Consider the following 18,140-nt stretch of genomic DNA (forward strand, 5'->3'; position numbering starts at 1 on the left):
GCTTCATAGTGAGACCCTATCTCCAAAAAATAATGATAAAAATAATTAAATGTTTAACTTGTAAAACTAGTGATGTAAAAGTAATTCTAAAATTTGAGTGTTAGGCTAGGGATCCATTAGTTACAAAGCCACTTGCAATGAGGCAGACAGTCAGCAGTGAAACTCTAGTAAGGAGTGGATGTATTTTTTTATTAAGACCATGAAGGTAATGATTAAACATGTGGGCTGTTGAGAAATTTCATGACTAGGTAAACAGCATTTGTGGAATTATTAAGCTCTAGGTGCAAAATATAAAAGGAAGTAATTCTAATGAAGCTGGGAGCGTCTGCAGGTTTTCCATGGCTGAATAGTAAAATTCTCTACAGAAGGGAATGGAGGAGACAGGAGGAAAAGAACTGTTGAAATAATAAATTCTGAAAGTCAAATGTAAGTATATTTTAAAAAAGAGCAAAACGGCTGCATAGGTCAAAGGCAAAACAATGAAACTATCAAAGAAGTAATGTGTATAATGCATGCAATAGTTAGCAGGGTTGGGATGCTAGGGCCTAGGGTGGGAAATAGGGGGTGCATATCTCAAAAATACAATGCAACAAATATGCAGGACAAGCAAGTCAATGACATAAACCATAAGGACCCTTCATAGGAACAGAACTAGTGACAGTTCTCTGCTAAACAGACTACAGTTACCTTTGTCAACCACGAATGAGACATGATAAATACACTGATGTGTGCGGCTATAACAGTCTTCTACTATATGTATATCTGATGTTATGGATATACCTAACAGTTTTAAAAATGAAAAAAAAATTGCACTTGAAATTTTCTCATAATTTTCAAAGTAAGTTAAATTTGATGAAGTGACATTTAATAAAAGTTTCAAAACAGGGTTAGGTATTTAATATACATTCATTCTTCAAAATATTCTTGGAAGCCACTGTTGCTTTTGTTGCTCTTGCAAAAGACCTGGTTCCCAGGATTAACACTGAGGTCCACTATCAGATGATTCTGTACCTCCAGTCCCAGGGGATCCAACTCCCTCTTCTAATACTCTCAGGGCCCTAAACATGCATGTGGTGCACATAGGGCGCATTAGGTATGTGCATGGTGCGCACACAGGCCAACATTGACACAAGTATCCAGAGCCAAACTTTAGATGGAGCTCTGGTCATCTTATGGAAGAGATAGGGGAAGGATTGAGGGACCAGGAAGGGATAGGGACTCTACAAGAAGACCAACTGAGTCACCTAACCTAGACTCTGAGGAGATCCCAGAGACTGCAACACCAACAAAAGAGCATGCACAGGCTGGAACTACCCCTCACCATAAATGGAGCAGATGTGTAGCTGGGTCTTGATGCAGGACTTCAACAACTGGAACAAGGACTGTCTCTGACTGTTGCCTGCCTATGGATCCTGTGTCTTATCTGGCCTCAATGGGAGAAGATGTGCCTTGATGTGATGTGCCAGGGTGGGTTGGTATCCAGGGGGTCCTGGCACTGGTCAGGGGAGAAGGGGAGTGTGGAAGAGAGGAGGGGCTATATGAAGGGAAGATTGGGATAGGGGCTGAAATTGGTATGAAACGTGAATAAAACAACAAAAACCAAAAAAAATTCTTTAAAGCTAAATATGAAGTAATCTAAATAAGTTCATACGCCTTAGAAGTGGGTGTGGTACTGGAAATGTGTGACAAGAACAAAGAGAGGAGGGCTGAGTGAGGGCTGGGAGTTGGACAGCATAATCAAATGCAGAAGGAAACATAGAAAAGGGAAAGCAGTGTTTATCCACCTGAGAGTGAAATGCTGGTGACAGGGATATCTCCGAGGAAATGGCCAGGGGGAACCGAAGTTGGCCCTGTAGATGTGGCCTGTGTAATAAGTGGGTGTCTCCACATGGCCATAAGAACACTAAGACTGAAATAATGGGAAACTCAGCTTCAGAAAATGCAGTGGATATCAACAAATGTAAGGTTGTCCATGGGAGAAAAGAACTGTTGTCTCCAGAGCTTACATTTGTCATGGAGGGATCAAACAGCAATCTGTAAGGGACTTCACGGGTGCTATCATCATGGCCATGGCAGGGAGTCTGCAGTGAAGGAAGGGCATTGATGTTCTGTGTTGCAGAGAGTCAGCAGCTCAATCGTTGGAGAAAAACAGGAGCACAGATAAATCCCAGGATAAAACTTTGAAGGATGGCTTCTAAAGAACATTTCTGGATAAAAACCATCCAACAAAGCCACAGACTCCTGTGATCCGTCAAGACGTAAAACACTCTATTGTCCTTCCTTATTTTTCAAATAAACGATGCAGGATCCTACCCAGTAACAGGGAGGGAGAAAGGAATCAGCTACTACCAGGGAATGTAAAGAAGTCAGTCACCAAAGTCACAGACCTGCACCAGCTCTAACTCACATGCAAAGGTAACCTAAAATCCAATCAGATCACACTTCAGGATGCCCAAGAAAGACATGGAAAAATCAAGAAAGGTTCATAACATTTAGCTCTGAAAGTTAAGAAGGGGAAGAGGGTGGGCAAACGCTGGATGGCCGGAGGACCTAAGAGACAGCACTCAGGTCCTTTGAGGTTAAGACCAATTCATTTAAGAAGCGGCAAGGCCCCTTATACTATACACAATTCATCCATGTACATCCCAGACAGCAGCACAAGCAAGGACCAGTCCTCCCCAAAGCTACCCTAAAGCAGAAGTGAAATCTAGAGATACATACAGCAGTAGCAGAGTCTAGTTCTACCATATTCCTGCTTTCTAGTCTCACAGTCAAGATTTCACGAACCAAGGAGACAAAGTGATCACAAAAATAGCTAAAAGAGGAAAAAAATAGAAAACTTTATTAAGCAAATACACCCCCTCTCAAAAAATGAGGAAATAAATGTGGGATATAGTGACAATTCTAGAATTTGGGTTTCTTTAAAAATCAGAAATATTATAAGAATGTGCATCTCAAGTGTGGGGCTCTGGGGCTGCTTCAGATGACTTCAGCAGCTGACTATGGCTTGCCACATGCTCTAGCAGAGGCATGGTTTTGCAAGATGCAGATAGTTTCTGTGATTTGGAATTCTGGGAACTTTTCAGAAAGTATACAAATGCTAGAGTCCCAGTAGGCAGGGTTGGTGGTTGGTTATCATTCAGATATGGGTAGGCTGTGGCTTGGTAGAAGTAGTGCTCAAAGAAGAAACAAAAGGAAAGCAATTAGATTCAAAGACTGACCTCTCTCTCTCTCTCTCTCTCTCTCTCTCTCTCTCTCTCTCTCTCTCTCTCTCTCTCCCCCCTGTCCTCCCCCTGCACACCAACACCTCCCCTCCATCCTTCTGTCTCTCCTTTTTTAGTGATAGTGGTGGAATTAGGGGTGTAAAGGGAGATAAAAAGAAGAGCCCACAAAGTACCTGAGACTGACCACTGGGCAGGTGCATGAAGGAGAGGATGAGAAGAGGGGGGCACAGAAAGGAGATTAGAAAACTATAAATGTTACACCCCGAGAAAAGTGGGACTTCTGAGGTAAAAGACATACAATTACCCTCCATCATATCATACACATCTCAAAACATGACACCCTATCCCATAACTCTGCAAAATCATTATATGCACATTATAAACAAAATGTTCTAGAACATGCTCAGTGGCAAAGCAACTTGCCTAGCATGTACAAGCTGCTTGATTTTGTCTTTAATATTGGTGAAGTAAGCAAGCAAGCAAAGGAGGGGCCCATGACTGTGTAGGCAACCCTAAGAACTTAGCAGGAGACTCCAAGTTCAAAGCTGTTTTTAGAATAGCACTAAGGTACAATTAACCTTTCTCACTGTGTTAACTGGCATTTGTACCAACTATATATAATTGGTAATGGGTGAAAGTGCCCATAAGTACCAGATTTTATGATGACCCACGGCAGTAACAACAAATGGTACTATAGTCACTGCACTTAATATTTTTTGTAGATCACAGAAACAATTGTACTTAAGACTCTATCATTGATATATAATATCAATGTTACTATCTCCAAATCCTAGTTAATATTCTGAGGAAATGTCAAATATCAACAAAGCAACTATACTAAAAATCAAAACTAATACTTAGCTCTAGATTTCCCAAGCGTGTCTCGGCAGCACAGCTAAACAAGCTGTATGTTCTCAGTCTGGTGTCCACAGCTCACTAGAATTCTATGACTACGTCTCAGTCTTGTCTGGATGTTGCAGCACCTCCAGGCTCCTGTAGAGCAGGGTCACAGACACATGGGCTGAGATGTGGTGACAGATCCCGCCCTTGTATTTTGCACACACAACATGGAAGACTTTGTTGTTTGGGTGGACTCATCAAGATCAAGAAGCATATAGCAGAGTACAGTGAGGGTCTAACAGCTCTGACATGAAAGCCCAGCAAGTCTTCTCACAGGTGCTCTCAAGTACAAGTCACAGCCTGGGATGGGGAGAATCACTGCATTCTGGGAAATTCTTAGAATCTAGATTGATAATTAAATGACTGTGTATTGGGAGACAGTGAGGAGCAGTTCTATACTGCTCTGGAGACTGAGATTCTCGTGTCTTAAACTTTGTGGTGTTGAAGTTAGTTGCCCCTTCTCTCCTTTACTTTATCATCTTCAGATAGGACTCTACGGAGGGAGAATTTGAGATCAGTTTGCTTGGTTTCGTTTTTTTATAAAATGGTGAGGAAGTATTTACTTCCTCATTTAAAGAAATCCTTTCCCCAATGCTGATAAATGTCCTAACTGCCTTCTTAAATACAAGTATAAATATATACATAAAACACTGTGTTATTTATAAATTATATGTAATATTATATATAAAAATATATTAATATGGTTACACACACACACACACAAATTCTGTTATATATAATTAGGTGATTTGTAACCCTGTCCCAATGTGATGGCCTTGAGAGGCAAATAGACCACTCCACAGAACCTGAAACAATGATGAACAAACTGAGGCTCTTTAAAGCCCGCATTTTGATAGATGCTTTTTACAGCATAAACCAAGAGAGCCTATCATTTCGAGGAAAACAATCAGTAACATTTGTTTTTAATAATGATTCAAGTTGTAAAGTAAAGAAAATCAGAATTCTGGACATCTGAAACATACTACTGTTTACCTGATTCTTCGTATTTTTTTTTCAATAAAATTGCTGGTGAAATTCACAAAGACCACTTTTGTTACAGAGAATGGAACACAGACAGCCTTTGTAGACCAGCACTACCCACTGAAGTTTCAGCTGCAAGGTGATGGAAAGAAACATGATGTCAGAGAATCCCAAGAGACCCAAAGTGATAGGCCAGTGGATGTCAACACACGCAGTGTAGAAGTCCTATGATGATCTCAGATTCCATGTCAGGACTGACCCTTAAGAAATTACCAAAGTTCACTGATTATCAAGATAAATTTTTGGTAGAGGATCAAAGAAGAAAAAAACATAATTTCATTTTGGTTTTGCTCTGGTTTTTCTATTTTCTTTCTCCTTCCTCTTCCAACTGCTTAGCTGCTTTGGATCTAGATTTTCTCTGTCATCTTGAATTGAGAAAAAGAGAAGAATCCCAACAATGAAATTCAGAACGCAGATGCTGCTTTTCCCAGTCCTGCTTCAGCATGCTTTGTTTGGGAGATGTTCTTCTTGGGGCTGGCAAGATGCAGCAGCAGTTACAATCAATGCCTGCTTCAGCAAGAGGTCTCAAGTTTATTCCTAGATCCCATGTAAAATGCTGGATGGGTGTAGCCACAACCTGTAATTCTTGCCTTTGGAGACAGGAGACCAGCGATCCCACGAATGTGCTGACTAACTAGACTTGCCTTCAGGGTTTGCTCTGGATATGACTGAGAGACCATGCCTCAAAAAATAAAATGGAGTAGTAATTGAGGAAGATGCCCAAAATCAACCTCAGCTCTGCCTAAGCATGTGCACACGCAGGCATGAGCATTCGCACATGCACACACGTGAATACACATGTACACACATTGCACACACAGGAAAAGGAGAGATGAAATGTACCTCATGTGCTTCTTTTAACATGTACCTTTTCATATGAACTCTTTCATTAAAGTTCTTTTTTCTCATTTTAAATTTCTAACTTGAGAGATAATGTTAGCTATTACACAGTTGAATAGAAGTCCGTTTCTTATGAGTTTAAAGGAATTCAGGATGAAATCACTGGAGTAGGTGGGATTTAAGCTCTCTCCTTGATGAATACATCTCTTTAGATTCAAAGGCCACGAGGAGAGAAATACTTGCTACCTGTTCATCCTTAGGGAACTGCTATTTCACAGACCCTCTAAAACAACAACTCAATATAAACTCCCCATGCAGTAGACCATTGATACCCTACACTGTTTATCTTCCTAGAAGCACTGGTTACAAGTCCACCCTGATCAGAATATAGTTGCCACTATTAACTTAGCTACTATCCTTATGTTCAAGATTTGGAGCCTGCTTTCTTAATGTAAAGTAAGAATGTTGAGGATGCCTTGTAAGATGCAATGCAGAGCCAACGAATGACAAGAAACCAATGTGGTCACCATTTACGAGACAGGAAACACTAGCCATATCATGCCCATTGCTATTTTATCTAAGATATTTTTTTACCAAGAAAGCTTATCTTCAGTGTTCTAAAAACAGATCAAGACTGTCTAGCTATATATAATCAGAGGTTCAAAATTTGTTCCAATTGTGGACACACTGAGTTAGATATAGAAGAGAAACCTGTTACTTTATGGAATGAAAAATATTCTGAGAGAACAAGGATGGTCCAGGAGCAGCCATTTCTCAACTCAAAAACATAAGACTTGGGCTGGAGAGATGGCTCAGTGGTTGAGAGCACCGACTGCTCTCCCAGAGGTCCTGAGTTCAATTTCCAGCAACCACATGGTGGCTCACAACTACCTGTAATGGGATCTGATGCCCTCATCTGGTATGTCTGAAGACAGCAACAGTGGACTCATATACATTAAATGAATAAATCTTTAAAAAAAGAACAGAAGACTTAAACTTTAGCTAGGAATAAAACCCGGATTGTAACGATGACCCAGCAACTTTGTCTGTGCCACAGATGATGTGGTCTAGTGAACAAGGAGCTCAAAACCATAGTCATGCTCAGCCCTGCACTGAAAATGCCTTCTGAAACAGCACCCCTAAACTTCTCTTTAAATCCAAAAAGAGAAAGATGAAGAAACGTAAGAATGCTTCTCTATCAAGGTCAGAGCCAAAGACAAACAGATGTTCTCATTCTTCTAAGAATAAATTATAAGCAGAAAAAAGGACGAGAATCCCGGATAAATTCCCTAGATTGGAAACATAATGCTGATGAACAGACTGTACAAAAGTCACACAGAATTCATAGATAAATACAAAAGGAGGTAATCATTAAAGTAATTATATTACTCAGGTGTAATTTCACTTGTAAAGAAAAAAGCACAGTGACCCCTTTATTTGACTTTTCCTCATTAACTGAAAGTAAAATCACTTCAGCTAGCATTATCTCCATAGCATGATGGAGCCTCAAGGGCTGATTTAACAGGATGATACATTAGACTTGTAGACTAATGTATGGAAACGATCATCCCCCTTAACAGCACTTGGATCTTCAATCAGGAAATTCAATTTTAGCTGCAAAACTATGTTTTGGCAAAAGTGCAATTGAACTCAGTGTACTTGTCACATTTCTAAATATACTCCGGTCACCATGACAACAGGGGAGACTGATGGATTGCTTAAAAGAGTACGGTATATTTAATTGTCAGCATTTTAAACTGACTCAGAAAAAAAATGCTGTGTGATGGGTCTACTCACCATGGTTACTGCTGGCTAAGTCCATAATAATAAAAGGTTCTTATACGCACATCGCCAATGTGCGCAAAAGGAACGTAAAAGTCAGAAGGTCTGATATTTCTAGCCACACCAAACATCCAACTGGAAGTATAGAGAGTGTTTGTTCCCAGCCAAGTACCACTCAAAAACCTCCCAACAAGATCAGTCAGGTAAATCCAGGATCTTCATCTGTAACCAGAGGCACAAAAGCAAGTCCTAGAAAAGACCTCAACACCCGTTCCCCTATGAGACTAAAGAGAAGAAAAAAGTTGATGCTTTCTCCAGAATATACCTTGAATCAGTGATGAGAGAGATTCGTTTCATATAGACCTGTTTTCAAGTGGCATTCTTGGATCCAACCACTTCCTAATCCAATTACTTCCTAAGCCAAGGTAACTACGGTAGGGGATTTTCTATAAGCTAGGGTATAGATAGCTAGGGTATAGATGTAATAAGTAGACAGGGGTCTTACCCTGAAGGATGGGATATCGTAAGACAAGAGGAAGATAAAAATATAGAATAACAATCTAGTAATGAGAAGGAAACAATCAAGTTAATTGATCATCTGTTTATGACAGAGTAACATATAGGATAGAAAGTCCTCCTTGTTATAAAAGTTTGCAAAGTGAAGAAAGCAAACAAAACCATACCAATACTAATTTTGCATTCAGCGAACCATATGCAAGCCACAGATTCTGAAAATAAGATGATAGAAAAAAATCAAAGGAATTCACGCTGCTTTAACTCAAGTTATGGGTGGTCTCTGTAAGGACACAGCCTGGGGTCCTTACAGCATAACTCTACATCAGTTTTTTCTTAAAAAAAAAAAAAAGGAATATGGTGGAAACAGCCTTGATTTGTACCCTGAGCCATGGTCAAAGATGTCTAGAGCACACTGAGTAAACATCTGAGACATGAGAGTAAATGCATCTCCTAGGGTCATGCAGGCCATAAAAACATCCCTGAAATATTTCCAGACACAAGAAAAACTGTGTGTTTTCCAAGGGAAAGCTGTGTTAATAGGATACACTCAAAAATTTTAGGAGATCTGTCCATGAGGTACAGAAAATGACCACAGCAGATCTACTGTCACAGCTAAAATAATGGTTTGGGTGAATTGAAAAGGTCGGGAAGAGCCAGGCAGTGGTGGCGCACGCCTGTAATCCCAGCACTCTGGGAGGCAGAGGCTGGTGGATTTCTGAGTTCGAGGCCAGCCTGGTCTACAGAGTGAGTTCCAGGACAGCCAGGGCTATACAGAGAAACCCTGTCTGTAGAGAGAAGGTCCGGAGTATAATTTCACTACCTGGAAATACTCTGGGAAGAGGGTAAACACACACTGGCAAGCATAAAGCATATGGTAGAAAAGGCTAGGCAAAGGCCCTGCAGCATCTGAGGAATCATGACCCAGGTGCCAACCATCAGGTCAGGGTAAGGACTAATGAATAGCCTTCTAGCATGGATACAAGTTTTATTACTGTTCTGTGGACCATACTCAGAGAACTGCCTTAGAAAGTACAGAGGCTGACCACCCTTAGAGTACTAAGGAACAAGAGTTTAGATTACAGTAGTCACAAGCAGACTATAAAAAAAAAAAAAGAAGAGGAGAAAAATCAAGATATAGTAACAATTCAAAGCTAAACAAAAAATGCTGTGACAAGGAATTATTAAACTGTAGCTATGTTGGTTCTGCACTTTAATGACATTTTGTTCCTATATAAGTATATAGGTTCTATCCAGGGCAGAATACTTTCACAATGAATATTTCATCTAGATAAAAGTCTAGAGCCATGGGAAATGGTTATGGTTATAGATAATAACAAAAACAACAGTCATTTGTTGAGTGCTTATTTTCTGCCAGTTCTTTGTGCTGTCTTCTAATGTGACAAGAGCTTCACTTTTATTTAACAAATGGCAAGCTGATGCTCACACATTACATAACATTTGGAATGACATCTGTATCAGTCAGACTCCTGCATGTGGCAAAGACTAAGGTTATGAGCCTATTTTGCACTCTGCCTAGGACACTGAATTTAGGAGCCAATGATATGTTCACTTGGGACACTACGCTTCAAAGCCGGGCTTCCTTTTCAGTGCACCTGAGATTTTTCAAGACCGCACCTGGTGAATGCTTAGGCACAGACTCTAGCAGCAGTAAAGGGATGCACTGAAGGCAGAGCAGCTGCTTTAGTGGGAGCTGGGATTCATTTCATACCTAGAACACGGCTTGAGTATTGCACAGACTGTTCTCTATACTCATCAAGGCTGCTGAAGTCTCCATTCTACTGGCACCGAGCTCTCCACGACCCATGCTTAACTTCAAATCTCATAACATTTGCTGCCAAGAAATAATTGTGTATCTACATAGTGGTGTGTTTGCTGCAAGGAGATGGGAAAGGGACCCTCACTCTTGAAGATGCATGGTGAAAGGCAAGAGATATTGACAAGCATGCAAGGAGGATGAACTGAAGCACTTCTTTCTCCGCAGCATAGGAAGTAGGTGAGAAATGAGCCACAAGATGTACCCTCTAGTCCCCACGCTGTGCTTTCCAAGGACAATTCAAAGGAATGGCTGGCTCCATAGGTCTGACAAAGGAGGGATCTGAAGGAGATGAAAGGGAGTTTTTAAGTCTGCTCTCTCTCCCATTCTCTCTCTCTCTCTCTCTCTCTCTCTCTCTCTCTCTCTCTCTCTCTCTCTCTCTCTCTCTCTCTCTCTCTCTTTATTTGTTCCTTCTCAAGTAATAACTATTAATTGTGCAATGCAGGCAGTACTGAGATGAGTCTACCGGGAAGCCAGCGCAGACCCATCAAGTGCTTTTAGTGTAAGCTTTTTAGAAGCAATTGCTTACCACATTTTCACTGTTCTTTTTCTCACAGCTAGAATTAAAGTGGATTTTACCACACAACCACTCCAATGCCCTTCCCTCCCTCCTCCAAAATGAGAACAGAAGAGGGTCATTGGCCTATGACCAGCAAAATCAGAAAAAAAAATTCATGAATTTAGTGTTTATAGAGTCTATGTATCGGCCTGAGACAGGTATCGTATATAAGTTAAGGAATGGCAACACTTTTGGAAGGAAGAAGATACTGGCCAACTCAAACAGATGAAGCAATGAATGCTCAGTGACACAGAGCAGTTTGCCAACAGGGACCACACAACTAGCAAATACCAGATCCTAGAAGCCAACAAGGGTCTTGAGCACTGCAGCTCACAGCAATGCCAACATCTTCCCTTTTGTTCTACAAGACAATGAAGGCTTCAAATACTACTGAAAGTGAGGCTGGGCATGAGAATTATAAAGCAGTGGGGCTAAGGTAGATTCTGGAAAGATGACCTCTGAAGAAGACCACACTGTGTCTGGTTTCAGAGAACCCTTAGCTGAATCACAACAGCTCTTGAATTCGCTGACAAAAATAATATTACAGAAAACTTGATCCCTCATCAAGTACTAGGCTGCACACTACATGAGAAAGAGTCCAGTAAGGTACATAATGAAAGATTGAGATGAAAGACTGAGTTCAGAGAACACTTGGCTCATTATAAAGGATAATAAAAATAAAATAACAACGAGAGGAAACAGCGATTTTGTCTGAGATTAAGCTGGGTCTTTACTAATACTGCACATCCTCCAACACAGAGGCGTATGAAAGGATCAAAGACCAGGATAACAGAGAATAATCTAGACTGGAGGCTTTAGATAGAACATCTGGGCAGAGGTGAGAGCTGATGTGTGCAAGCAGCACCCTTTTCTGTCTCCTCCACCCAGAGGGGCTGTGAGGCTATGTATTTTGAAAGACTCTTTATCAGGAGCTGAGCTGACAGGGGCACCTGATGAGAATAGTAATTAAATCAAGAAGTAAAGAAACACTTGCGTCTATGGTTTTTTTTATTTTATTTTATTTTATTTTGGTAGCTATCTTTTAAAAAAATGAGTTACCTACTCTAATGGTAGGCATTTCTCTTTCCCAGTTAATATGGGGTAGCTTCACAAAATATTCTCCTTTTTAAAGTATTTTGGTTTATCAACGAGCCAGCTGGTGGACAGTGTGGAGGATACTAGGAAGAGAAAAGTCTCAGTCCCTTCTCTCAAAAAGCCAAAATCTGATCCCTGTGGCCAAGCACAAAATGTTGTGATTTTTTTTTTAAGTCAGCAAGTTATGTTCTCAATTATGAAAATACCAAATGCCAGATTCTTCTCCAGTCCAAGCAATAATATAAAAGCAGCCAATTCTCCTAAATCAGAATATTTTTAATGAAAATTATGACTGTTGAAGCTTTCCCTTCCAATGCCAATATTATTAGAACTCAGCATAAGAACACAGGTCACTTCCCGGTGCTCTCTATTCTCCCCGGGTTCTGACCAAGCACTGCTCAACAGACATCAATTACAAGCAATGTCCACGAAATCTCGAGAAACTTTTAAAAATGTTAAGATTTTAATTCACAAATGCATCCAAACTATCATCCTTTAAACATGTTGCACTAGCCAAATTTCAAGTACTCAGGAAGAGCACGTGGCAACGGTGGCTGTTACGCTGGACAGCCCATCTCCAGTTCTCTACTTCCCCCTCCCAGCCTACAAGCAGGGCACAGCATCTGTTGAAGATGAAGAGATAAATTTTATAATTGTTCTCACGATTCAGACATAGTGTCTCTCATTGTACACCAGAGGACCAAAAGAGTACAAAGCATTGTGATGGCAAATCGTCATGGTTACAAAACTGTTCCATGCCACATGTAAAGATGAGGAAAGCAAACATGACCACGGGGTGCAGACGAAGAGGCAGTAAGCCCACAGATACAGATAGCATCATGTTTGAGTCTTGGGTTTTTACCCTGAGGCCTTCTGTGGCTTGAAACCATATTACTGCTCTAGCTCTACTCGCCACACTTTCTTCTTGCCAAGCCTCTCTGTGCATCCTTGGAAAAAAAGCACCAAGTAGGAAAAGTTCAACAAAAGTATGAAGGCTCGATGCATAAAGATATTCAAAGTTTCGTTATAACCACTTTTATCCATCCTAGCTGAGTTTAGAAGTGAAAGTGTTCCAATAAAAAAAAAAGTTTAGAAAACAGATTTAGATCCCACTGAACTATAAGCAAAATATCTACCTATGCACTAAGTGGGCTTTTTAATCCTACCACTAGAAAAATGTTTTCTCTTACAATGAGTGTCATAGAAATAACATGGAGCCCAAAACATTCCAGAGGAGCAGAGAAAACCATAATTCCTCATTGCTAGCTCTTCCCCATTAGAAGCCCTAGTTAGAAATTCCTTGAGTACTCAGACTTTGAATGTAAAGGTAGCCCCTCAAATATATTCAGATATAGGAAGCCAAGCACTATGCAAATCTCCAGCAGAAAGAAGAGTCAATGAGGATGCTCTTCCTGCAGATTCTGGAACCAACTTCTGTCCTGCCTGGAGAGCGTTCTTGGAGCAGGATCTTCCCTGAGGATGCTGTTTTCCCCACAGCCACCCTGTGTGTGTCTGCCTGTCCTCCCACACTCCAGATACACAGGTCCAAAGGCAAGGCTGTCGTTTTTTCTAATTGTCTAATTGCTCGGGTTGCCTCCAGATCTTCATCCCACTAACACACATCCAAACTCCAACCACCTGCTCTGCTCCCTCCCTTTCCCTATTCATGGAGATGCTTTCTTTCTGTATTCTGCTTTTCTCCCCGAGTACCAGCTCCTCTGGCATTATTTATTTTTTCTGAGTTCAACATGGCAGTTCAATGACAAGCCCTTTAACACAGTACTGTGCCTATTTCTTTGGTTCTACCTTGCCCCTCCTCAGGATTGGTTTCATATAGCAATTGGCCTCCCAGTTCTCACACCTACACGCCTTGATTGTACTCCACTAAATATAACCTTAATAGGCTAAGCTGGCAATAATGCAAAAATAGCTTTAATAACCATCCTCTTCATTAATGGTGTAGACTTAATGAAGCATTCCTTACTTAGAACCTCATTGGATTCTTACACTCCTAATACATTGAGTATAAAAGTACTGGAAGCCAAGCCCATTTAGGACAAGAGGAGGCACAGTTGCAGAGACTGGAAGGAGCCTGTACCAAAATCTCGCCAGGCATAGTTGGCACTACTGGAGCCTGATGCCAAATATTTTCTTTCGTGGTACAGCATACTCTCATCATATGTTGAGAGATGTACAATCACTGACATGAATAAAGACATGCTGATCATGGCAATCAGCAACCTTTAATCTACACCAGTGTTTTGGGTGGACTTAGAAAAGGGAGAGAAAAAAACTCAAAGTAGAAGGAAAAAGAAAATTTCCTCCAACTGATTATGGTAGAAACGATTAGTAGAAAATAACTTGGGGAAAAAAAACGTGGGTGTCCTGGAAGACTCATCATTGTCGTCATTATAATTTCTAATCATGCTGTGTGGGCAGGTGTCCCTGAAGAAGAACCACCATTGGCACCCAGATTAGCAGCTTCATCAGGAGACTAGAATGGAAGTCTGCAATTCTTAGACCTCGGAACCTACATCACAGATTCCCTGTGAAATCAGCAAGCAGGCAGCCTGTGCCTTAGTGAAGACTGTTAGGTGTGCCAAAAGAGGTAATGAATGCCAAGTACCTGTGAAAGTGCACAGTAGGGCAAGGTGTAGAAGGCTCCTCAGGGAACAGGAAGCAGATCATCAGCACCAAGGTCTCTCCAACAGCTCTAACTCACACAGTGCCATGCAGTCAGTGGTTTTCTTTGCAATTTTCTTTTCACTGTCATATGAAACTTCAGTTTTGAACTAAAGCTGGTTCTTTGAAGGAATCATGGGTAAAGATCAGGAAGAAAACTGGCCAGCAGCTGAAGTTTTGTTCTCTCCTAGCTCACTACAATTCCTCTCCCAGCACAAGTCAGTTCGACCATTTCCTGTGCTGGACTTGGGACAATGGAAGATTTGGATCAAGTGTCCAGATATAATGTGACCAAGGTCCCAAGAATCATCCCAATCTGTGATCTTTGCCAACAACCCAGTCCCAGCTTCCTGACTCTACTTGAAGTATTTTCCCTTCATGGGTTAATCTTTTAGAATGATTATCCAGGTCTATTTGACATGGGAGAAATTATATTAGTAGAATTTAAAAATAAACCCATTAATATGCTGTGAAGGAGTGATACGAAGCATACCTAACATTACCTTCTGCCCCCACATTAGCAGTACCTAGAGAGAGTATCTGAAAGAGGAAGGTTGCAGACATGCAATACAAGGGAAGCAGCCCCAATTCTAGCTATGCCTTGAGCATGTATCTATTTACATGGAAAACATTTCCTTCTCCTTGTTTTTCTTTACATTAATAGCCTTATTGGGAAAGCTATCCCAAAGGACATAGGAGAAGAGACGTATTGGGGAAGATTTGGGGGAGGGGCAGGCTGAATTCTAGTCACTCCAAATAACCAAGTATCCAGAAACTTCAGATACAGGGTTGTAAGTTTTTGCGTTGCTTTTGTGTGTGCTTCAAGTGTGTGCTTGTGCCATGTCTTGCACATAGAAATCATAGGCCAACTTGGTGGCATCAGTTCTGTCCTCTTTCTATGCATTCTGGGAATCAAACTCAGGCTACAAGGATTTTCCAGCAAGAATCTTTACCCACTGAACCATCTACCTAGCCTAAAGAAATCCAAAAATATTTTAGCACTTCAATAAATGAAGGTATCTAAAGAACATGAGAAATAGTCAAACAGATAAGGTCCTGTGTTCCCTGAAATCTGTATACTGCTGAACTCTGTACAGCCATGTAACCAAACAGAAAACACAAAATAATAAACAATATCTAGTGCATTTAAGCTCCCTAAAGAAGACCTCAGGGGAAATTTTACACTATAATTAATATTAATTTAAAACCATAGATAAAGCTGGAGAAATTATTTCATTGGTAAAGTGTCAAGAATGAGGACCTAAGGTTAGGTGCCCAGATTCTAAGTGGGACACAGGGACACAGAATCTAAGTAGGAAACAGTGTTCTATAACCCCAGCACTAGCCAGGGCGTTCCAAGACAGTCAGATCCCTGAAGGTCACCCACCAGCCAGCCCAACCTAATGAGTGGATCCAGATTCACTAAGAGAGCTTGTCTCAAAAAGTAAGGGGGTATAAAACCAAGTAAAGATACCCTACATTAGCTCTGCTCTCCAGATTCCTAGGCAGGCACGCACACATACACACACACACACACACACTAACTATACACAGCACAACATGCACAACCAGAGTACCAAGAATCAGATGTAAAATATATGAATTGAAAATCAAACACAAAGAATTAAAAAATGTACAAAATGAAACCAGGCAAAACAGGAGTTATGAAAATTTTAAAAGGAACATATGTACCTAAGCTAATAAAAACAAGGGAAACCCAAAGGAAAGGCAAAATTTGATTTTTTAAAATAAATAAATAACTTAGGCTACATCAATCAAGAGGGGAAGCAGATAAATAAAATAAAAAGCTATAAACTCTAACATTGTATGATGAGAATAAGTAGATACAGAGAGGGCATAAAACAACCTCACATAACAAAGTCTGCATAACAAACGTGAACTACACGGGTTTCCTAAAATCTAACAAGAGGGCCACAGAGACCATACATACCAACATACCAAGTCTATTTATCATAAATGAGATATTAAACTTTTAAAGAGAATAAAGCTATACACACACACACACACCAAATTGAGGTAGCTTCAGAGGGAATTCTATAACTTTTTAAAACTTAAGTTATATGTATGAATATATTATGAATATATTAAATTAGCTTTAAAAACAAGTAAAAAAGTTCATTAACTTATACTATTTTAAGCACTACACTGATGTTAAACCTGGAAAATGTTAGTAAATGCATACTATTCACAGAAGTTCCAAGCAGTCTGACATAAAAATTAATACAAAAATCACTTAAAATAGACTAACTCCCTAAGTCTAGATACACATACACACATACACACACACACACACACACACACAAACTTGTGCACATGCACAAAATTTCTGACTAAATATGAACATGTCATATTTGAAATTTTATTTCACAGCAATAAAAAAATAGCCATTTTCTTTAAATGTATGATTTCCATTTTTAAATGAAAAAAAACCTAAAAAGGATTTAGATAGGCATTTCAAATCAGCTTCGGTTTTAAAATAAAATCTCTCAACATAAATGTGCGTATTTTTTAACATGATATATATGCCAGAAGCCATCATCACAATTAATAACATTTCCAATGAAGTCAAGTGCAACAGGATATTTACTCTTATTTTTAAGGCAAGCATCAAGAATACTCTTCTAAAGACAGCAACATGATTAGAGAAAATCTTTAAAGGTACAGAGAAAAAGGTTTGGGGCAGGTGATGTGATAGCTCTAACATAAAGAGATCTACCTAAAAATGTTCAAGTAAAGTAAAAATTTGATAAAATAGCCTAGAAGAAACTCGGTATAATTCAAGACTTAACACGTACGTACGTACATATACATATATATTCATACATACATACATACATACATACATACAATTAAATAGTAGAATGCATGATTTTAATTATAACAGGCAGAAATACCTAGGAAGGTAAACATTTAAGAAATATTCAAGGTCTATGTGAGGAAATATGTATATGCTGCTGGGAACATGCCAGATTTCACGGGGACAGTGCTCAGCTGTGAAGCACTTGCCTAGCAATCATGTGGCACTGGGCACAATCCCTAGCATCGCAAAAAGATTTTAACAACAGAAAAACAACTAGCATATTATAATGCACAGTTTACATGGTTTCTGAGTAAGTGGAAAGCAATTCCCATAAAAATATCAGCAGAGAATTATTTTTAGAGCTAGACAAGTTTATTCTAAAGTTCATGGAAAAATAAGCAAGGACTAAAAGCAAAAAGTTTCCTGGAAAAATAACTAAATTTGAATAAGGTGACTCCATCAGATACTATAGTATAGTATCCATCTGTAAAAAGTGAAAGTGTGCCGCAGAGGTGACGGGTGGCTGGGACAAAAGGCTGAAACTGCCACACATACTTCCAAGCATTAAGAGTGAATGCTTGGATCTAAAGTGATGGCTCAGAAGTTCAGAGCACTAGCTTCAGTCCCAGTGGACTGGATCAAGTGTTAGCACTCACATAGTGGCGCAAGTCTGTAACTCCAGGTCCAGGAGATCAGAGACCCTCTTCTGGCCTGTCAAAATAAGTATGCATATTTAAACATAATATATATGATACATGGTGCATAGACATACGTTCAACCAAAAGACTCACATACAGTAAAAATTAATGACAAATTTAAAAAATAAAAGATCATAAGTATTTATGC

The 18,140-nt window shown here is 39.9% G+C and overlaps 1 protein-coding gene across 7 annotated transcripts in view; it reads right to left on the minus strand.

The window, feature by feature from the left end:
- Lpp (LIM domain containing preferred translocation partner in lipoma) overlaps nucleotides 1-18,140 on the minus strand; it is a 596,469-nt gene that overhangs the window by 445,603 nt on the left and 132,726 nt on the right. For 5 of the 7 annotated variants that reach the window (XM_052159118.1, XM_052159120.1, XM_052159119.1 and 2 more), the window contains one exon: nucleotides 17,951-18,005. The exons of the other annotated variants lie outside the window; for them this stretch is intronic. The gene's annotated coding sequence lies outside the window, so the exon portion shown is untranslated. The remainder of the gene's footprint in view (nucleotides 1-17,950; nucleotides 18,006-18,140) is intronic. 7 annotated transcript variants of the gene reach the window in all.

The sequence above is a fragment of the Apodemus sylvaticus genome, chromosome 15, assembly GCF_947179515.1.
Source record: "Apodemus sylvaticus chromosome 15, mApoSyl1.1, whole genome shotgun sequence".
Lineage (NCBI taxonomy): Eukaryota > Metazoa > Chordata > Mammalia > Rodentia > Muridae > Apodemus > Apodemus sylvaticus.